The sequence below is a fragment of the Nycticebus coucang genome, chromosome 4 (genome assembly GCF_027406575.1).
Source record: "Nycticebus coucang isolate mNycCou1 chromosome 4, mNycCou1.pri, whole genome shotgun sequence".
Classification (NCBI taxonomy): domain Eukaryota; kingdom Metazoa; phylum Chordata; class Mammalia; order Primates; family Lorisidae; genus Nycticebus; species Nycticebus coucang.
In genome coordinates this window covers 41,456,972-41,478,723 of record NC_069783.1, presented here as the reverse complement: position 1 = coordinate 41,478,723, position 21,752 = coordinate 41,456,972, and the positions used below count along the sequence as shown (strand labels likewise).

Sequence of the window (21,752 nt, the reverse complement as noted above, 5' to 3'; positions counted from 1 at the left end):
CTAGATTGTTTTTCTGTTTGATGCCATGCTGATGGGGCTGACTAGGTCACCAGGTCCCCCCTGGGAAACTCTGCTGGCTTCAGTGGCTATGCTTGAGTCTGCTTGTTTCTGGACAGCTGGTCTGGCCAGGCACTGGCTGAACTCCGTGCTCTCTTTCCTTCCACTCTGTTCTCCTGGAGTTTTCTACACATTCTCCCACCCACAGATGTGAATGTTGCCTGACATGGGCTTTTCAGTGCCCAGCATGGTGTGGAAGCAGAAATAAGTTAGGTTGGGCACCCTCACTGGGCCTTGGAGGCCAGCCTGGGCTCCTGTGAAAATTCAGGTGGCTTCCTTTTCCCTGACTCGCCCAAAGGAGCAGAGCTGTGTGCTGTGGTCTGGCTCTGAGGCCTGTGGTCCTGCTCAGGACTGGCAGTCTTAGACTGAGGGAACATTTTCCAGAGTACAGCTGAGGGACAGAACGTCTCAGTGAGATGGGTTGGGATGGGCAGGGTTCTGGAAAGGCCCCTGCTTGTTCTGGGAGGTGTTCAGGGTGCTGAGGTTTGGAAATCCATGGTGGCTCTTCAGAACTGCTCCCAGCTTGGGGAGGAGGAACAGACGGGTGCCCATTTCCTTGGGTTCAGTGGCAAAGTTGAAGCCCAGCACTGCCGACTTGGGACCTGGGCCTCTGCTGGGCTTCAGGAGAATGCTGGGCTTTGAAGAGAAACACAACTTAGAAGGCCAGGGGGCCCTGGAATCATAAACACTGTCCCTATCCATTGAGCCCTGGCTACAGATCTGGGCACGTGCCCGGACACAAAACCCCGGGGCTTCTGGACCTGTACCCAACCACACCGCTGATGGAGCCGGCAGGAGAACTTCCAGTGAACCCAGGAGACAGAAGGCACTGGAGGCATTTAACGGGGCAAACCAGTCTCCCGCCAGGACAGGCCATGGAAGAAAGAACTCAGACCCAGCTTGACAGCCACAGAATGCTTAGGGGAGGAAGTAAGGCCTGGGCCTCCTCTCCCAACATCCTCTCCCTTCCTCCCTTCTGCTTTCAGGCACCACCAACACACCAGCAGCCAATTCCAGCTCCACTGTGACCTTGGACAGTCAGTTTTCCTCCTTGGGCCTGTTTTCTCACTTGTGGAATGTCATGCCCAGCACCTGAGCCATCTCCCTGGAGCAGTGCTGAGTGGTAATAAAATGTTGGTGAGCTAGAGAGGTGCTTGGGGAGCTTATGAAAATACGTATGCCAGGGCCCCGGCCTGACTATGGAGAGGCCCAGGCACGGGTAGGTATCCCAAGCTCTCCAAGGCGGCCCTTGGAGCAGAAGCTGGGCAACTCCAGAGTCTTCATATCCCTTCCGCAGACCCAGACTCAGGTGTTTATTCCTTGACGCGTTTTCCCTGGTGTCCGGGAGGGCCTGGTGCAGGTGGGGGCACCCCGGCCGGAGCTACTAGGCCGTCCAGCGCCCCCGCCCCCTCCCACGGGAGCCGGGCCACCCCCTCCTCCTTCCCGGGGAGCCAGCCTCAAGGCCCTGCATTTCCATTTCCATGGCGTCCTTCTCCAGGGCCCCATGGAAATCACGAGGCCCTCGGAGGAGTCGTGCAGACTTCAGAAAAGATCCAGGGCCCCCTGCCCACCCCGGCTCCCCGCGCTCTAATCCCGCGCGGGGGGCAGAGACAGAGCTCCCTTCTCCTCCCGGCCGGGCGTTCATTCTCCCACAGAGCTGACGTTTCTCTGCGGCCCAGCTGGCTGCAGTTTTCAGAAATAACAATATCCCCGGGGGGAGGAGCGGCGGGGTGAATGGGCGCCTTTGTCCCGGGCCCTGTGAAGCCCGATTAATTATGCGCGGCGGAGCGCGGGAGCGCGGCCGCCCGGCTCCCCCTGCGCGGCTGAAAGGCCCGGGCTGGGCAGCGCGGCCGCCGCTCCGCGCCGCCGCACAAAGGGCCGCGAATTAGAAAACCGGCAATTACCCTGCATTTTGTATATGCCCTTGTCTCGCTGACACTGTGGACGGCCCCTCCCCGAGCGGCTGCACTTTGAGGATTTTCAAGCCTTTTCTTGGTTACCAGGGGCTACTGGGCAGAGGGCCGGGGGCTCGGGGCAGAGCCCAGTGCTGGGGGTGAGGGGGTGTGGGGGTGTCCCGGGGTGGGAGAAGGAGTGTGCGGGTGTCGCCCCTGGGGACAAGGCCCTCCAGTCCACTGCTCTCTCCAAAGCCGGAGCCTCTTCAGTATGCAGACTCCTGGGCCCCACCGCAGAGGACTCCGAGTCAGTGGGTCCAGGATGCCCAGGAAGCTGCATCTTAACAGCCTAGATATTTTGTTTTAAAAATTGGAGTTTAACACTGACATGAAATGCACAGATCTTAAGTGTACATTCCATGCATTTTATCAAGTGAATGCCTCTGTGTCATCCACATTCCATCAAGATATAGAACATTTCCATCACTCTAGAAACTTCCATGAGTCCCCCCTCCAGTTCCTCCGCCCTGTTTCTCACCCTTCCAGGCCAGGGCTGCTGTGATCTCTATCGTCATTCGTTAAGTTTTGGGGACTTTATGGTAAATGGAATCATACAGAACACATACACTGATTTAGTTTGACTTTAGTTCACTCAGCATAATGCTTTTGAATTCCATCCATGTTGTGTATATTAATGGTTGATTTCTTTTTACTAAACGGTTTCTTAAATCTGTTCACCTGTTGATGGACACCAGGACTGTTTCTCATTTTAGGTTTGCTGTGATCATTTTGTATGAGTCTTCTTTGTGAATACGTTTTTATGTCTTCTGGGTAAATATCTAGGAGTAGAACTGCTGGATCATAAGGAAGGTATTTAGCTTTAGTAGATACTGCTGACCCTGTTTTCTAAAGTAGCTGTAAAATTTTGCATCCTCACCAGGAATGTATGAGGGTTCTAGTTTCTCTACATCATGTCAGCACTTTGTATTATCAACTTTTTTGATGTTAGCATTCCAGTAGATGTGAGGTGGTATCTCACTGTGGCCAGGTGATTTTAAGATTTTAATGCATGATTTCCAAGGACTATACTTGGAGAAAACTCCTGTCTAGGCCAATTCTTGCATTTGCCTGCAAGGTCTAGCAGGGGTAATGTCATCTTTAAGGCCCATAGTGGTTGGGCAGTATCTGGTTGAGAACACAGGTCTCCTGACTACCAACCAAGTGCTCTGTTCTTGACATCATGCAGCCCCTTTGGCCTACAGTTCATGAGCCTATGTGTGTGTGTGTGTGTGTGTGTGTGTGTGTGTGTGTGTGTGTGTGTGAAGAAGCGTAGGTCTTGCTCTGTCTAGGACCATGGAAGGGTACTTCTGAGGAGTCCCTGCTTGCCACCCAAGCAGCAGCATCTATGGGAGTTGGGTTGACAGATGGGGCCCAGCCAGGTACAAGCATGTGCATGCATAGAAACAGGAGGGTGAGGACCTGGTGGGCAGCTGCCCATGACTCTAACTCTACAGACACCGACCAACCCAACTCTCAGAGTACCTCTGTTTCAGTTTCCCATAGAGGGCCTTGGCTGTTTGCTGATCAAACATGGAGGGGATGCTGCAAAGTAGGAATGAGGGGGCAGAAGTCCTGGGGCTTCCAAAGTCCTCCCTGCCTATAAGCATTACCCTAAGTGTGGTTTTTAAGACTCTCTAGGAAGCCTGGCCTGACTTATCTTTGTAGCTTCATTTGGCTGCCTTTATCTTGTCCACTGTCATCTAGCACTAGTGCATCCATTATTGTTGACCCCCTTATCCTAAACCATGTGCTCTTCTTCTTCTTCTTTTTATTTTAGAGTCAAGGTCTCACTCCGTTGTCCAGGCTGGATGATTGGTGGCCTGATCATAGTTCACTGAAACTTCAAATTCCTGGGCTGGAATGATCCTTCTGCCTTAGCCTAGTGAGTAGCTGGGAGTATAGGTACACACAACCATGCTCAGCTAATTATTTCTTTACTTTCTGTAGAGACTGGGGTCTCACTATGTTGCCCAGGCTGGTCTCAAACTCTTGGCCTCAAGTGATCCTCCCACTTCAGTCTTTCAAAGTGCTGGAACATAGGCACGAGCCACGTGCTCTTCTTGCAATGTGACTGACATTCCTCCTGCTGAGAAGTGGGGGGTGGTGTCTACATTTCCTTTCATAGAATTTGGTTGGGGGCTGTAGCTCCTCTGACTCACAGATAGAAGTGGCAGAAGTGATGTTTTTTTTTTTAGACAGAGTCTCACTCTGTTGTCCTGAGTAGAGTGCCACGACATCATCATAGCTCATAGCAACCTCAAACTCTTGAGCTCAAGAGATCCTCCTGTCTTAGCCTCCCAAGTAACTGGGATTACAGACACTTGCCACAGTGCCCCTGGATAGTTCTCTCTCTCTCTCTCTCTCTCTCTCTCTCTCTTTTTTTAGTAGAGACAGGGTCTCACTGTTGCTCTGGCTGGTTTGGAACTCCTGAGCTCAAGCTATCCTCCTGCCTCAGCCTCCCAGAGCGCTAGGATTACAGGCATGAGCCATCGCACCTGGCCTAGAAGTAATGATTTTTTGATGCTAAGTTACATAAAGGATAGAACTTCTCCCTATTCTCTCTATTTTGTGAGATGTTCAACCTAGGAACCTAGATACCATGAGGTGGAGAAGCCCAAACTAGCCCACATGGAAAGATCCATGTGGAGGGGAACTAAGCCCCTCGACCTATGGCCAGAACCAACCACTAGATTTCTGAGGGAATGAACCCCAGACAATTCCAGACCCCAGCCTTCCATGCTTCCAGCAGAGGTCCCAGACAACAGAGAGCAGGGATAAGCCCTTCCTGCTGTGCCCTGTTGGGATTCCTGACCCTGAATGGAACCCAAACATAATAAATGGTTGTTTTATGCCAATATTATGATAATTTATTATGTAGCCATAACAGCAACATTTCCTGCACTCTCCCATGTTAATATACTCCCTTTCTGGTTCTAAACTTAACTCTTCTCTCAGGGTCCGCATGGATTTCACCTCTGTTAGCAGTCCTCCCTGACCTCCCCCAGTTCCCTGAATACATGCTCAGATCTTTGTACTCTCCACTCTGTCCTTCAACTTCACATTTAGATATTTGCAGTCCTCATACAAAGTTTCCTCTGAAGGCTGGCACAGTGTGTGTTTCCTCTCTAGACATCTAAGAACCTGGCATGTAAGTATTTGTTGAAAGATGGTATATCCCTAAAACAGAGGGGTAGAGCCTGAATTAAGCAAATTCAACTTTCCACTCTTTGCTCTTGTTTCCTCTAGGCGAGGCCTTGAGCAAGAGAGACAAGAGGAAAAAGAGATGGTCTTTTTTTTTTTTTTGAGACAGAGTCTTACTTTGTTGCCCTCGGTAGAGTGCCATAGTGTCATAACTCACAGCAACCTCAAACTCTTGGGCTCTGGCTGAGGCTGGTCTCAAACTCCTGAGCTTAGGCAATCCAGCTGCCTCAGCTTCCCAGGCTGCTAGGATGACAGGCTTGAGCCACCACACCTGGCCCGATGATCTTTTCCTTTAATGGTATTTCAGTCTGATTCAGGAGATAGTAAGAGCAAGACTAGAACAGACTAGTATATGATTAAATGAGATACACAGTCCCAGAATGGGGAGAGAAGTGCATGGAGTGGATGGTCAGGGCAGGCTTCCTGGAGGAGGCAAGGACTTGGATTTAATAGTACTAGAGCTCTAGGACAGGTCCTCTTCTGAGAAAACTCTTCGTTTCTTTCTTCCCCCACCCCTTGCTGGGTCCCCAGCTGAAGTTGTGTGTGTGTGGGGGGGGGGGGGGTTGGGGAGGGATATTGGTATATCCCTGTCCTGGGATGGAGTCTCAAGGACAAATCCATTTCTAACCATCTCTCAGTTTCCCCCTCTCTCTCCCCTCTCACCTGGGCAATGCAACAAGAATGGAATAAGTAAAATGGGATCGATACACCACATTATATACACTAAAGAATGCAGGTAGCCTTAAAAACATGGTGCTGACTGAAGAAGCCAAGACAGAGAATGAAATCTACAGCACGCCATTTATGTAAACACAAAATACTTGCACACAGGAAGGCCACGCATGTTTTACAGAGACACATGCAAAGAAGCGATGTCAAACACATTAATTGGTTGCTTAAATCAGGATTGGTAGGGGCTGAAGTGGAGAACAGAGATTAAAGGAACAAATAAACAAACAAGAGAGGGCCTTTGGGCAGAGCAGTGATGACAGGGTGCCATCGAGAATAATTAACTCCTGCACCTGAGGGCCAAACAAAAAGAGAAGTCAAAACCAAAATCGTCCTTGGCAATGATGCTACCAGCTTTAGGATAGCACTCACATCTGTGTGGGTGTCGGGGGTTGGGGTGGGGTGGGGGGTAGAAGGGACATAGGGCAGGGATTGTAGCTGCAATGTTTTATTCCTTTAGAAAAGATAAGGTAATCTAAAGCAAAACAGTAAAATGTTAAGATCTGTTGAATCTGGGGAGTGGCTAGTGGGTTTCTGTTAAACCGTTGTTGTTTTTTCTGAGACAGAGTCTCATTCTGTCACCTGGGTAATGTACCATAGCGTCACAGCTCACAGCAATCTCAAACTCTTGGGCTTAGCGATCCTTTTGCCTCAGCCTCCTGAGTAGCTGGGACTCCAGGCACCTGCCACAACACCTGGCTGGTTTTTCTATTTTTAGGAGAGACGGGGCCTCACTTTTGCTCAGTCTGGTCCTGAACTCCTGAGCTCAGGCGTGGATGATTTTTCTAGTTTTAGGAGAGAGAGGGTCTTGTTCTTGCTCAGGCTGGTCTTGAACTCCTGAGCTCAGGCAATCTACCCACCTCGGCTTCCCAGAGTACTAGAATTATAGGCGTGAGCCACCATGTCTAGCCTGCTAAATCATCTTGTATAAATTTTAAATACAGTCATACAGCACCTAAAGACAGACATAAGTTCTTAGAAGTGCATAAGAAATGCATTGTTAGGTGATTTTGTTATTGTGTGACCGTTGCAGGGTGTACTTACAAACACCAAAGCTATATGGCATAGCCTGCTGCTCCTAGGCTACAAACCTGTACAGCACGCTACTATACTGAATACTATAGGCAGTGCAGCTCAAAGCTGAGTATGTGTGTACATAAACATAGAAGAGGTACGTGGTACAATCAAAATACAGTATTATGGTCTTATGGGAACACTGTTGTATACGTGGCCTGCTATTGACTGAAAGACTGAAAGATATGAGGTGCATGACTACATTATTGTAATTTTAAAAATATTTTTAAGAGATTGTGAAACCAGATGTTGCAATGTGACTTTGTGACTTTTGTCAGAATTCATTTCTGATGATAGATTGGCCTCTGGATGGTTTTCCCCAGCCAAATGACTGCTCTGGTCTTCAGTGACACAATCCCAACAAGGAGAAGAATATGAAGAATTTGACTTTGTATTGATGCTAAAAACATGGATAAATAAAGTCTTTGAAAAACGTGGAAAATGGAAAATGGCATTGCCTGATGCGTATAGGATGAGGTCAAATGGATGAACAGCTACAGGAATGTTTTGTTCAGACTCATTCTGATTACAACTGCCTTCTAGGACTTTGTGGGAAGATCATCAATTAGCTGTAGTCCTTCCTGGGTGTGACAAATCCTAGACAATTGTATACAACAGCTGTAGACAACTCTTGAAGGGCTACCCAGCTCACAGTTAGAGCCTCTTTCTGGGAGGCACCCTGACACTCAAGGGAGGGATTGCAGGCCTGGCCACAGCTGATTGTTATGGAGGGAATGTTTGAACCAAGCTGGGCCAATCAGATTCTTGGAATGAGGTTACTGTAATGGGAATGTTCTAGTGAGGGGATCCATGGACTCAAGGTACTTAGGTCTTTGGAACGGCCATGGTTCTAGCCTTTCCTAATTCTCCATTCAATCTTTTTGTGAAATTTAATTAAGTGATTATTATTATTTTTTAGTGTCAATTTCTTTTCTTGTCCTGTAGGGTAGGTTAATATCTTATTATCTTCCAGCCTTCCCCTAGCATTGCCGTTAATATGTATGATACCTTTATTGAGTTAAAAAAAGGTGTCGCCCTCTGGGAGGACAAATTAGAAAAAGCTGTTCTTTCTCGGGGCAGCACAGTCCCTCATCAGGGTGAAAGGTTCGGCCAGTGGAATGTGGGGTTGGGATCCAGCCCTGAGCCACTCACTTTCTCGGCCAGGCTCCTTTGTGCATTGCACAGGCTACATCCCCATTGTGGCAGCCGTGCTTGTCCACCATCTGTTTCTTTGATTATCCATCTTCTGCATCAAGGTATCATTCAGAATATGAAGTGTTATTCTGGATAAGATTGACCGAAAATGTCAATCATGCAAGCCCTGTTCAGGATTTTAACGCACATGACAAAGGCATAACTTTCTCTGTGCATGTGCATTTGTTCAAAGTCAAACCTTAAAGGAAATTTAGAAAAACTCTGTGGCCTGGTAAAGTCCACAGAAACCTTGTCTTCTGGTGAATAATCTTCAGGCTTTCAGGAAGCCTTCCTCCAAACAGTCCGGCAGATGTTCTTGAAATGTCAAAGGAGACTCTTCTTTCCCTCTGTGAACAAAACTAGTGAGAAAATGAGAGCAAGATCACAGGAGTTGACAAAGCGGTGTCTGCAGGCCACAGCAAGAGTGACATGGAAACCACATCGGAAGCACTGATGGTCATGGGAAGAAAATGATCTCAAGGAGGAAAATGCCTGGAGAGGAGGCTATTCCAGCTCTGATAATTCATTTCACAGTCAGCCTGACCTGCTGGGTACTTGCAGCTAAGGTGAGTTTTACCACCTTTCTGAGACAAAGCCGAGAAAAGCGAGTCAGAAGCTTTCCCAAGCCAAGGTACAGCCTTCACCCCCTGCCTCGGCGTCTGCATCATGTAGACCATCTGTGTCCAGAACCGCAGGAGGCAGGGTAGACTTGCAGTTAAGGACATGAGTTTAGAATCAGGATGCCTGGGTTTAAACCTCACTTTCCAGCTTTGTGGCTTTGAGGATATTACTTAACCTCTTATGTGTTTAAAATCCTGTACACAATCCTTGACTTTCCTCTCTTCAAGAGGTGGAGTCTGTCCCCTCCCTGTGAACCTAGGTGGGAATTTGGGAGTGCCTAGACAAATAGAATGGGGCAAAAGCGATACTGTGTAATTTCCAAGGCTAGATTAGGAAAGACCCTGCTCCTTATGCTGGTTCTTTTTGAGACAGTCACGTTGGGAACCTTCAGCTACTATGAGGCTGCCTTGTGGAGAGACCACCTTCAAACTGGAGATGCCTGAGGAGCCCCAGCCATCAAGCCCCACGCTGTTGGAGCCTTCTAGCCTAGGCCCCAGACATGGGAATGAAGAAGCAGTCCAGCTGGACTCCCGCCCCTATCACCAACCTACTGCAGACTTTTGAGAGATCCTGAGTGAGTCCTGTTAATTCCTCAGATTCATGAGCAACTAACAGATAGCTATTGTTTTAAGATCACGGTTTTGGAATTAAAATAGATAGTGGATACAGACTCTTTTATTACCTGGAGGTGGAGTGCTGTGGTTAGAAAAACCTAAATCGTGCGGCTTTAGGTTTAGGCTGTGGGCAAAATTCATAAGGGCTTTGAGGATATTGTTAGTGAAAGTTTGTTGGCCCTCAGGGAGGTTGGGGATGAGAGTTTAAAAAGGAAAGAGAAAAAATACTATCAGGAGGAAAAGGGACCCTTATTATGTAGTAGAAGAAAGTTTAGCAACATTGTTACTCAAAGTTATGTGGGCAATGGAAAAAGTGGGTAATGAACTAAGGGCTTGGGCTAAGAGGATTTTTAAGTAGACTGTTGAAAAGGCCAACTGGGTTATTTTAGCTGCTACATGCGATAAAGACAGAGAAAGATGAGTTAAAAATGAAATTTTAACTTTCAAGCAAATTTTATAGAAAATAGAAAAGACCCAGGGAATTTCTGGGTTTGCAAATAAATCTCTCATTCTTTGCTTCCCAGATAGCAAAAAGTTCTCAAAGTATGAAAGGACTTCAGAACTAAGATAAAATCCAGAGTGGAACTCTAAGAACCTTTGCTAACACCTAAAAAATATCCAAGGCTTCACAAAATCTTTTAGATATGCAAAAGCCTTCTATGTGTTTCAAGAGTGTGCCTCACAGATCCCCTTTATTAAACAACAGAGTTTCTAAGAATCTTAAGTGAATTGTCTCAGAAAAACCTCATACGAAGCTCAAGGCAGAGAATGTATATTCCGCTACAATTTGTGGGTATATCTCTTGACTAATAGAGTGAGCCCCAATAGGATCCATGGGAAACCCACAAAGTTTTTAATAAAATTACATTGTCAGAAGTACCATCTGCTTGTTCTAAAAGGGACAGAATACTACAAAATGAAAAAAGGCCTCTAGATCCCCAAAATTCTGTGAGAGGGAAGCAAAATAAAACCAGGCATGGATATAAATGCCAGCCCCTCATTTTTAATAGAAAAGAAAAGATGTTTCAGAAGGTGGAACTGAGAGTCCACAGGACAGAGCCAAGAGCCATGGAGAATCATTCCCAGGCACTAGGACTGAGTCCTAATCAAGAAATTGGTAACACAGTATGTGCCTGGATGGATTTCAAAATTGCTATGGACCAGTGACTGCTTCCTGTTTCCCTCCTTTTGAACAAAAGTGTTTATAGTGGTTATCCTAATACCTATCTCATCATTATATGTTGTGTGTATATGAAGCAGTTAAGTTGTCTCCTTAGTTCACGAGGGGGAGGAATAGATAAGGAGGAATAGTACTTAAGGAGCTATACCTGAGGTATTGCAGCTGAAGAATTGTCTCCATACCTAGATGTTTTCAATAATGGGATCCTATTCTTCTAACCTTAATATGATGCCACAATAGATGAGACTTTTGGTGATCACTGGAAAGGGGTGAGTATATTTTGTATGTGAGAGGAATGTAAATAATTTATCTTCAGAAGATAGACTGTGGTGGTTTTAAATATGGCTCCAATTTGTTGACACATTTCCTATCAAGAAGTGAACTTGATGCTTCCCCTCCCACCCCCGTACCTGGGCACGTCTCTGCAACTGCCTTCACCAGCAGAGTGTGACAGAAATGACACTGCCTAATTTCCTGGGCTGGGCTAGAAAAAGTGACACAGATTCTGTCTTTCTCCCTCTCTCTCTCATGCTCCATACTTCTAGATCCCTAAATTGCTATGTGAATAAAGCCCAGCTGTTTGGGGGCTGCCACTCTGGAGAGGTCATGTGAAGAGGCCCCATAGAGATAAAGATGCCTGAGAAACCCCAGCTATTCCAGCTCTGACTTGGTTGCGTCCTCCCAGCCTAGGCACCAGACATGTAAGTAAAGCTTTAAGATGACGCAGCTTCCCTCATGGGCTGCAAGTCAGAACTTCCCAGCTGACCTGAAGAAACCATGAATGATACTAACTTATTGTTATTTATTGTCAATCAGTCCCAGGATGCTCCTGTTGGGCTCTTTAGTACCCAAAAGCGTGCGAAAAAAAAGTGTCTTTTGTGAGGAAATTCTAGGCCGTGGATCTCTAGGGCAAAGTTTTTGCAATTCTTGGTGTGGTGAGAGCAGGTCTCATTATGTTTGTGAAAAAGAGAAGAGAGAATCAGCTGTAGAGTTGATCTCTCTTGTTTTGAATTCCAGCCCTCCATGTCCTGACTATGTGGCAATGAACTGCTGATTTAACCAACCTCTTTATCTGTAAAATGGGTTCAAAATCAAGTCTTCAGCCCTTGGAACACAGCGGGTGTGAAGGACTGCCAGCCTCTCTGCGGCATGGGGGAATCTTACATTTGTGATGTGGAGCTCCATGAGCCAGTAACAGCAGCACATCTATATGTGCTTCCAGGTAAGTGAAGTTCAAAAGGTAGCAAAATTAATTGATGGTGAAAGAAATTTATATGCATCATCACCTCTGAGGTGGGTAGACATGACTGGCTCCACAGAACCTCGGGGGGTGATTAAAATGTTCTTTGTTTCATCCAGGTGGTGTATATAAAAGCCATACTGTTTCAACCAACCATACCCTTATGATGCATGCGCTTTTCTGAGTGTGTTGTATCTCCCTAAAGAAGGCGAAGGAATGTTAGTGTGTCCTCCTTCCACGCAGGAGCGATCTTCAGGAATTCCCAGGCTGTTTGCTCCCCCTGGGCTCTCTGTCCTGCCTCCCACCCCAGTCTGCTCTAGAGCAGCCTTTGGCATTGAGATCTTTCTGCTTTGCATGTACTGGCTGGTCCTGAGCTCCAGGCTGGGGGCAGGGTTAGGGGTGTGCTGACCTGTTCCTGGGAGGGCAGAGCAGCTGTGGGGTCCTGGATGCCTTGGGGGGCTGATGAGTGGGAAGGGGGTTTCCACATACACAAAGATGGCCCCTGGGGCTGTTGGGGGCCAGGGGCATTTGGAATAAGTGAGCAACAGGAGCACATCCTTGGCATGACAGGCCTGGTTCCTGGAAGGAGGGCAGGGAGGGACTGGATGCCAAGAGTGTCTGGGTTGGTCTAAAATAAAAAGCTTGTTCGGCTTGCAACCCTGCTATTTGGGACGTGGAGCCGTGACGTCCCTCAGAGTTTCCATTCTCTGTGCTGCAGCTGTTGGTTACGTGTTTCATTCAAAATGCTTTGCAGGAAGCAGCAGGCTCCACATTCCAGGGTTTTTAGTCATTTTTTCTCTTAGAGCTTCAGGGCTGGGATTAGAACGTTCTTCAAACCACACTGTCCTCGGCTGGACTCCCAAAAGGAAGTGGGTGGGATCCTGGGGGAAGAGAACATAGGCCTAAATTCAGGGACGGAATGAAAAGATTAGGGCCAGCACAAGTAACTGCTCGAGGTGTCAGCTGAGCCGAGGCCCAGGTATGGTGAGGGGCGAAGCATGTGGGTGGTGGCTCTGGCCCTCGCCAGCCCTGGGCTGAGGGGAATGCACAGCCTCTGATGTATGTGTGTGTTTGTGGGGGTGTGCAGGTGTGTATGGATGTGTAACAGACCAGAGTCAGTGGTGGCTTTTTATCCTGATAGACCCACACACTCAACTCCTCTATTTGGGCACGCCCTCCGGCTGAGGGCACAAGTAACTTGGGTGTCACTTGCTAAGGGGGTGACAGGCGGGAACACATGCTTGAGTTTGGGGCAGGAAGAAGAGCACTTTAGCAGAGGACCCCATAGTTACACAAGCGCAGAGAAACCACAGAAGTGTTTGTTAGAGTGTTTGCTACGCCCCTGGCACTGAGCCAGGTGCTGGCAATAGGGAACAAGCCAGACTCCATGGTTGCCACCACAGTAAGGCCTGGGAACTATAGCCTAGGAGGTGCCCAGTGGAATAAGGTGGGACCAGATGGAGGGAGTAGGGACCAGTTGGGGCCAGATTCTGGTGGGCACAGAAGGGAACAGGTGGGTGTCGATGGCCACCACAGATCTTGGTGATGGTGCAGTGCTAAGAGGGCATTAAGGAGGGGCAGACTCTGGGTAGGGACATGGGCGGGGATGCTGAAGCTCTGGTGAGTCCCAAGGGTCCCTTCTCAGCCCGTGAAAAGCCCAGAGGTAGGCACAGAAGGGGAGAGGAGGAAGGGGAGGGTCACAGGCAGCCTTCCCAGCCCTGAGCCACTATTTCCACTGTGCTCCTGGGCAGAGTAGCCCTGTGATCAGAGTCCAAGTCCAGCACTTTAGAGGTGACAGAGCACCTTTGCTCCCCATAGCAGGTAGAATTCTAAATATGACTCCCAAGATTTCTCATCTGAATCCCTGAATATGATGAAACATCAAGCCCATGGTTCTGTAACATTATATGGCAGAAGCAGTTTCAAAGACAATATTCAAGGTATGAGTCAGCTGACTCTGAGTTAATCAAAGGGTGTTCACATGGCAGGTGGCCCTGATCTAATCACCCAAGCCTTTAGCAGCAGAGGGTTTTCCCTGGCTGGTGGCAGGAGACTAAGTCAGATTGGAAGCATCAGGGAGGACTTGTCGTACCTTTGGTAACCAGAGGAAGGAGGGAACCATGTGAAGAGGACCTGAGAGAGCAGCTTCCAACCTGCAGGGAAATGGCCCCCTCAATCCTACAACCGCAGAGGCAGAGTTCTGCCATAGCCCGAATGAGCTTGCAAGCAGCTTCTTTCCCAGAGCTGACCCATCTCACACTCTGATCTTTGGCCTTGTGAGACCCTAGACAGAGAAGACTGTTGAGCCCACCTGGACTTTCGATCTGCAGAACAGTGAAATAATAAATGGGTGTTGTTTTAAGCTGCTGACTCTCCGAGGAGTTGTTACGCAGCCATAGAAAACCACACTCCCACTTTCTCAGCTCATCCTGAGAAGGGTGGGGGGTGTGCCATGACTCCGATTTTGCAGTTGGGGTCGGCTATGGGGAGGTGTTCTGCATGCAAGTGTGTCCAGCTGGGGCTCAGGATTGGGTCTGCTGAGTTTTTGCATCACAAACACTTCTCCCACCTGAATCGTCACACGAGAAGTACAGGCACTCAGCCTTAGCCAAGGGTGTCTGGTCTTCCCAGCCCAGAGGTGGGGGGCCTGCATCTCACACTGCCCCTTCCTGGGGCCACCTCCGCAGCTGCCAGCCCAGCCACCACCCTGGAGCAGACCAGAGCTCTGGGCAGAAACAAGAGAAGGGCAGTGACCTCAGCCTCCCTCTTCCTCTCAGATGACAAGTCTGGGCTCTATTAAGGCAAGAGACAGGAACTGGGATCCAAGGAGCAATAAAGTTCAGCTTCCCCTCCCCCACAGCCAGTAAAAAGTATTCTCCGACTTGTTTGGGTGGAGAGTTTTTGAATGTTATGCTTGCTCTCCTTAATAATTTGTTCAGGCACTTAGGTATCTCCTGGGAGTCCATAATGTTTGCAAGGAGGAAGGTTTTGTTCCTGCTTTATTGATTACAAAGTTCTAATGAGGATTTTCTCATTCCCACGTGAGGATTTTCTAAAAATCCCTAATTCTTCCCAGATGGTGGCCAGGGTGGGGATTCAGAAAGTAGGAGAGTTTGGCATCTGCTGGACCTGCGACCTCAGCAATGTCACCTGTCCCCGGGGGAGGGTGCAGGGAAGAGTCTCCCCAAGCCTCGGTTTCTTCAGAAAGACAGTCTCTAAGCTACCACAGTAAGCCAACAAATACACACAAGGTATTTATTGCTTTCCTCATCTGCCAGCCTTACAACTAAGAACTACCTTGGAGATTTTTTTTTTCCTGATAACCGGAAAATAATCTTTCTCATGACAGGCAGGCCCGGTCAGTCAGCAGCAAAAGTCTTCTGTCAGCAAAGTTTGCCTCTGTGCTCCACCCTCCCCAAGCCACTTCCTCTTTCTGTGTCCTGTTTCCTTCTTTCAGCCCCTGCCTGGCCAGATCTCAGGGCCCTTGTGGGGTGGGGGTGGGGGGACACTGGGAAGCCTGGGGAAGACTCTTAAAGTTCAGCATTCGTGTGGGTGCGCACCGGGCACTGGGGCAGACAGGCCAGCGTGGGACCCAGCACCCGACTGTGCAGCCTCCCTCCCTCTTCTTGGGTTTCTCCTGACTGTGTGTTTGCAGGTCTGGAAGTTTGATCTAAGCTAGATGTAGCTTTTGCCGTCCTTGACAAATGAGAAGAGTCTGCTTGATTTCAACCTTTTTCAAGACAGAGACTGGGGTTGTGTGGAGGCTGTGGGAGTTGTCATGCATGGGGGTGGGGTGAGATGTAAGAGGAACTGTTGGGACAGTTGGCCCCATGGCAAGAAGGATAGAGGGTGGGAGTGGGAGGCTGTGTCTTTTCTGCCGTTCCCTGAGACTTTCAGGGTGTTCTGGGAAGGAGGGTATTTGAAGGCTATTCCAAGTCCCTGGGTGTTGGGGGTAAAACTGGTTCCTCCCGGGACTGCCTTCCAGGGCAGAGGCTGAAGGAGCTGCTAGTGGGGGTCCGTGAAGTGGGGCCCTCTGCTCAGGCTGAGCCTTTGAGGCAAGGCCCTGCACTGCCCTCAGCTGCCTCCACCCTCCTCCCCAGGGCTGTGGGCTCAGAGCTGAGCCAAGCACAAAACAGACAGCCTCTCTGTTCCCACCCCTTCCTGACGGAGTCTGGTTTTCATCACCCAGTAATCACTGAGTGAGGCTTCTCACAGCCTGTGTCTATCCATCCACACTCACCAGCCCTCTGAGCCCTGGGGGGATGAATAGACAGTCAGGCAGATGGTCTCTGACTTAGGGAAATTTGGGGTCCCACTGGGGGCTGTTCCCCACTCACTCCAAGGCAAAGGAGAGGCAGGTTTCCCAGGTTGTCGGAGGTCACCCCCACCCCCGCCTGCCTAAAGCTGCCAGGCCGGCCCACCTCACCCTGGCAGCCAGTGACAGGAGCCATTAGCTATCCTGTTCACCAGGAAGGACATGGGTTGGAGGGCTGAGGAATTCTAATTAAGCTTCCCCAGCTGGCAGGCCGGCTGGCGGGTGAGAGCTGGCACCTCCACCCCTGCTCGAGTCAGTGCCAGCCCTGTCCAGCCTGCTCGATGCCCACCTGCTGCTGTGGGAAACCCAGCTTTGGGCTGCCTCGCAAAGCCCCTGAAGACTGCCAGGCCACCTGGCTCCCCCCTTGCCACGTCTCCTTTGACCTCCTCACTGTGACTTCTCTGAAGGAGGTGGGGCCTCCAGGGCTGCGTTGCCACATGGGACACCCCACCCCCAACCGGGCCCGCCATTCAGACTCTCATCTCACTCCCCTCACCAGCTCTTGACACCTGGGTACTGATCTGTTTCTGCTCTGACCCATTGTCAGCTTTGAGCTACTCACTATCTCTTTGGTCATCAGTTTCCTTGACTGTAAAAGGGGGTGATACTTCCAGTTCTACTACCTTTCTTGGGGCTACTCTCCCATTACTAATCAGAACATTTATTTAGGGTCTGCTGAGTATGAAATATGATGTGCACCTGGTTGGTGCTCTGGCAAGGGTGCCTCAGGTCATGGTCACTGCCATTATCATCCCAGGGGCATAGCCAACACTGAATTTGATCACAGAATCTGTCTTTGGGATTCTCCCACCTTTTGTATCATTTCACCCCACTATTCATGGGCACCAGGACCTCCCTGCTGATCTTTGTGTCTTCTGCTTTCCAAGAGGATACATCTTCTAAAATAGGAGACTAAAGAAAGCAATGCTTGTCCCAAAGACATGACATTCTGCTAGTAGAGCCACAGGTGCTGTGGTAGCTGAATGAGACATTCCAGGTGGGGTTGGGTGTGGAGAGGTGTGTGCATTTCACTTAGATGGCAGCCAGCTTGCCTTACCTTGAGGGGTGGGTACTCCAGTCAACCCGCTGCAGCTTTCCCCATCGAGACTCTTCCCCTCCCCAAGTGCCCCCAGGGGAGCTGGGCACACAGTGACCACTGTGGCATGGGAGAGGAGGCAGACAGTGGCAGTTTAGAGGACCACTTTTGGAGTCTGACAGATTTGGGTTTGAACCCCAGCTCTACCATTTGCAGATTGGGAGACCTTGACCTTTGTTTCTTTGTCCATAAAGTAGGGCTTACAACTGCACTGCCTACCTGGTAGGGCTCTCAAAAACTGAGTGGTATTATATGGTGAAATGGTGTGGTCACAGTGCCCAGCCAGAGAGGGTGCTCAACATCGCGGCTGTCAGCACTGGGGATACCCTAGGTCTCCCAGTTACCATTGGGGTATGGGCTAAGGCCTGGCGAGCAGCACAGCATAGGGCAGGAGTGGGGTGGGGAGTGGCAGGCAGGAGCTCCCCAGTGGTGGTCACAGCAGAGAGCAGGGAGCGTCTGAAAACCTGGAAATGATACCAGGTGTGGTCTTTCCTTCCTGGTCCAGCACTCTGTGTGTCGCCTGATTCCCAAGAGTCCCTGGCTCTGGCTACAACCCAGCGCTTTCTCAGGGCAGGCCTCTGTCTTTACAGCCTCCTTCAGCTGGTCTGCCTTGGTGTGGGGAGTAACTTCACAGAGATCGGAAGACGACCTGGATCCCTAAATGGTTTCTGCTGGCGCCAGAATGCCTTGCAGAGGTCATCTCCAGCACTGCCGCGCAAGGTGGCAGCAGGCGCAGAGCCCTCGGAGAGTGAAGCCCGCCAGAACCAGGATTCAGAAGGCAAAGGACTCTTTCCCACAGAGCCAGGGTGCACATCTGCATATTGTTGCACAGTGGTTTGCACACGTTTGCATCCAAGTCCACCTCCACTCTCTCTTACTCTTCCTTTTTCCACCTCTAGTAAGACTGAATATTTAGGAGTGGCTCCAAAACTGTAGTATCTAAGCCCCCAAGCCCAGTTCTCTCCATTTCAAGTGTGTTTCGAGGACCTGATGTCTGCACCAGCCTTTATCTGGGGCTTTCAGGGAGATAGAGTGTGGCTACTCACAGTTTAATTGGGGAAATAGTTCCAGGGGAACGTATTAGACAGGGCATGTTAGGGGGCAGTAGCTGCACTGGTGAGGGTGCTTGGAGTGGGCTGGAAGGGTGTGGGTGGTGAGCTCCGGAGTTTCAGCACAGGGCTTCATATGTGCTGGCTACTGTGTTGGGGAGGGCTCTGTGAGTCTCCTAACTCAGCCCTCCTGAGTCCCATGGCCCTTTTTGGAGCAGGGATGACAAATGGGGGCCTTACATCATATTAAGTATCATTGACCTGCTCTTGGCCTCAATAGACCAGACCGAGTGTGGGCCTAGAGCCACAGGTGGCCTTCAGTACAGTGGCCAGGGCGACCACTCAGTCCATCCCCATTCACTGATACAGATGAGGGAAGTGAGTACAGAGCGGTCAGGTGACATGTGACATGCTCAAGCATCCACACAGGAAGAGGAGCTGGGAGATGAACCTAGGCAACCAGGCTCCTTGGTTGTGCCTTTGACCATCACATTCCACAGCCTCTCACGAAAGGGTAAGCTGCACTGGGCTCCAGAGCAGGAGTTAGCAGCCTGTCAGGGATTGGTAGCACCCAGTTTGGAGTCTGACTGCCTGGGTTCAAATCCTGACTCCACCGATTACAGCTGTGTGACTTCAGGGAAGTCACTCGATTTCTCAACTGAGGTTTCCTCACGTGTTGAGTGAGCACAGGCATCTACCTCATAGGAACCTGACCGACTTCACACCACAATGAATGTGCAATATGCGTCTGTCACTGGATAGGGATTGAGGGAGGAGGTCTGGGGATGGCTAGTTGAGGGTGTAATGAGGAGAAGGCCGGGCTGGAGCAGGGGCTGCCCAGGGAAGCAGAGGACAAGGGTGGGCCAGGGGAAGAGAGCGCCAGGGCTAGGACTATCAGCCCTGGTGTCCTTTGTCAGTCCAGAGAGGCAGATGTGGCAGATTTGTCCGGAGCTGCCTGCAGTTGGTAGCCTCTCTTCACAGGACTCATCTGGTCCCTCATACAGATACTAGGGAACCAGCCATTCTGCCCCTCATGAGAGCTCCAGGGTGGGGGAGTGCCCTCAACTCCCAGTCCCTCAGAATGCCCCAGCAGCCCATGATCCACCTGCTGGGTCCACAGCATAATGGAATTTTGAGTTTTCTGTCATGGCACTTGAAAGCAATGCCCAAGTTTCCTTGAAAAAATGCCTAAGAAGCATAATGGTTTGGTCTCTGCATGATTGTGAAGAGGCCATCAGACCCCATTGTCAAAGCAGGAGAGCCCAGGGCAGCAGAAGACTGGTGGTCTCCATGGACGGGGACTGGGGTGTTGAACAAGGCTGAGAGAGCAGAATGGGGCGGGCTGGGGCATGAGAGGATGAAGCCAAGCTGCCCATCATGAGGAAACACTACATATCTAGGCAGGCATCCTTGCCCACTCACAGGCCCAGAGACCACCATCAAACAGTTTAGAGTGGCGGGCCAGTGTGCAGGTTTCTGGAATAGTCGCTCATAAGAGACTCTGTCTGGGAGTCCAGTTTGGACTAAAGCAAGTCTCTCCTCTTTACCCTTTTTATTCAAGCATGTTTGGGCAGACTGAGCTTAGCTATTAACTGGAGCTAGAAGGGACTCAGGGCTCAGCCCCTTTTCGGCCCCACAGCTGTGGGCAGGGAAGAAAGGTGAATGTGTACAACTGAGATCTACTCTACTTGGGTGTCCAGCCCCACGGCACCAGCTCTGTGCAGGAGACCTACTGAAGGGCAGCCAAACCTGGTCTGGCACAGACAGGGTCTGCTAGAGGGTCAGGCCCTGCCCTGTCCTTCCTGGCAACCCAGGCTTGGTCAAGTCATTCAGCCTATCTGGGGACAATGTTCTTGGTCTTCTCTTTTCCATTCTTGGCTTCACTCCTCCAAACCTATGTCCGTTAGATCCTTTGTGACTTGGATCCTTCCCCTTGTATAACTCACATGCAATACAGTTATCAGACCTTATGTGTATAGCTCGATGGATTGACACATGTGTCTGTCCCCATGTGATTGTGACTACCAGACTGAAGCATCTATACACCATCCAGCTCTACAGACGGTCCCTCTGTGCCTCTCCCCAGTAAAAACCACCCCAGCGGCGACTGCTGGACTGACTTCTGTTGTCCTAGATTCATTTCACCTATTCTTGACCTTCACACAAGTGGTATCACACAGTTTCTTCATGTCTGGCTTATTTTGCTCAACATAAATTGTTGAGATTCACCCATGCAGTTGTGTGTAGCAGATGCTTTTTGCTTGCGTTTTAATCACACAAGCAGTGTGATTAGATGCAGTGTGTTTAATGCAGTGTTCCATTATAAGAGCATTCCATGATTTGTTTAACCATTCTCCTGTTGATGGGTATTTGGGTTGCTACTGTTGGGGGAACTATGAATAAAGCATTCATGCGCATACTTAGTTACCAACATGTGCATTTGTCTCTCTTGGGTGGATAGGTAGGAGTGGAATTACTGGGTAGCTTGGAAGTTTTAGAGGTCTCAGTCCTCCCTTCCCACTAGCTAGGTTTTGGGGCATAACAATGTTGGTGAAACAGTTGTCCCCACCTGTCAGTGCTATCCCCCCTCCCCCACCCCAGTGCAGCTTCTTGGGAAGGTTAGGTGGCTCTTTCACATTGCTGGGTGGGAGGAACTGAATGACCCATCCTGGAGGGTCCCTGCCTTTAAAAAACACTTGAAGAGGCCTAAAATTCTACAGAAGGAGTTGAGGGCTCTTCCTCTGGGGCAGGAAGGGAGGTCAGGAGTGTGTGTGCTCAGGGCAGCAGTGCAGGAAGGATGCCTGAGGTGCCAGAGGCAGCTGAAGCTCCAGCATTAGTGACCTGTCCAAAGTCACATGGTAGCCAGCAGAGATGTCAACTCAGGTGAGTCTCCTTCTAACCTTGGAGTTCTTTCTACCACATCAGGCTGCCCTGTCTATGGGGGAGGCTAGAAGGGTCAGCCAGTGCTCAGGGCTGTGGATCTGCCCTGAGATCAGCCTCCAGGCAACCGTTTCTTGGGCTCCCCACTCCTACCTGGATACTAGCCCTGCCTTTGGCCCAGTCCCCTCCTAAGGAGACATTCCCAGGCCTTGGACAGCCTGAGTCATGAGCTAGAGGAGAGAGACACAGCCTGGAGGCTTGTATTACCTAAGACCCCATGCCAGGACCTGTCAGTGAGCCAGCCATGGGTGAGTGGGGGCAGCTCTCAGAGACCATTACTGGAACACGGTTTGTCCTGAGTAACCTCTCAGGCTTTCTTGGCCAGACTAGTACATTTGGTCTCAGGTTGGCAAGGCCTGGGATGGCTGTGAGCATCTGGTGAGGCCTTAGTGGGCCGTGGGAGAGTTGCGTTGGCCCCTGGGAACCGGCCATGGGTATTTCCACTGGAGGAGTCTAGATGGTACATTCATGGTGTGAAGACTTTGGGCTG

At 49.9% G+C, this 21,752-nt stretch overlaps 2 long non-coding RNA genes across 4 annotated transcripts in view; both read left to right on the top strand.

Annotated features, from left to right (window-relative positions):
* LOC128584751 (uncharacterized) overlaps positions 1 to 3,970 on the top strand; it is a 52,871-nt gene extending 48,901 nt beyond the window's left edge. For both annotated transcript variants that reach the window (XR_008379727.1, XR_008379726.1), the window contains 2 exons: positions 1,044 to 1,180; positions 3,787 to 3,970. This is a non-coding gene — a long non-coding RNA (uncharacterized LOC128584751). The remainder of the gene's footprint in view (positions 1 to 1,043; positions 1,181 to 3,786) is intronic.
* A 3,249-nt stretch (positions 3,971 to 7,219) lies between these two features.
* LOC128584750 (uncharacterized) lies at positions 7,220 to 20,818 on the top strand. 2 transcript variants are annotated; one of them, XR_008379724.1, is made up of 6 exons: positions 7,220 to 8,773; positions 9,201 to 9,402; positions 10,809 to 10,891; positions 11,194 to 11,323; positions 11,640 to 11,844; positions 17,864 to 20,818. It is a non-coding gene; the product is annotated as an uncharacterized LOC128584750 (long non-coding RNA). The 2 variants fall into 2 exon arrangements; XR_008379725.1 differs by lacking the exon at positions 10,809 to 10,891 and having other exon boundaries at positions 17,864 to 20,817.
* Positions 20,819 to 21,752: the final 934 nt, after the last annotated feature.